Raw genomic sequence first — 292 nt, 5'->3', positions numbered from 1 at the left:
TTGGGTGGGGGGTGAGTTGGGGAGAGGAGTTGCTGGAGAAAACCCCAGGGGGGGAACCCAGCTCCTGTGCTCCACCCCCCAATCACCCTTCCCCTCCCAAAATCTGCTCCACAACCCCTCATCTTGCCCCATAGCCCTCCTTTCTCCTCCCAAACCCTGCCCCACAGCCCCCAGCCCTGGTAACTCCATGCAGCTTCTCGGCCCCCCCCATGTCTATGTAGGGTCGCACACTCCTCCACAGCCTCTTTTAAAGAGTGGGGGGGGGCCCGGCTGCCCCCCCCACCCTTTTCCC

This window comes from Mesitornis unicolor, unplaced genomic scaffold (assembly GCF_000695765.1).
Source record: "Mesitornis unicolor isolate BGI_N332 unplaced genomic scaffold, ASM69576v1 scaffold29226, whole genome shotgun sequence".
NCBI lineage: Eukaryota > Metazoa > Chordata > Aves > Mesitornithiformes > Mesitornithidae > Mesitornis > Mesitornis unicolor.
This window is presented reverse-complemented; position numbering follows the sequence as displayed.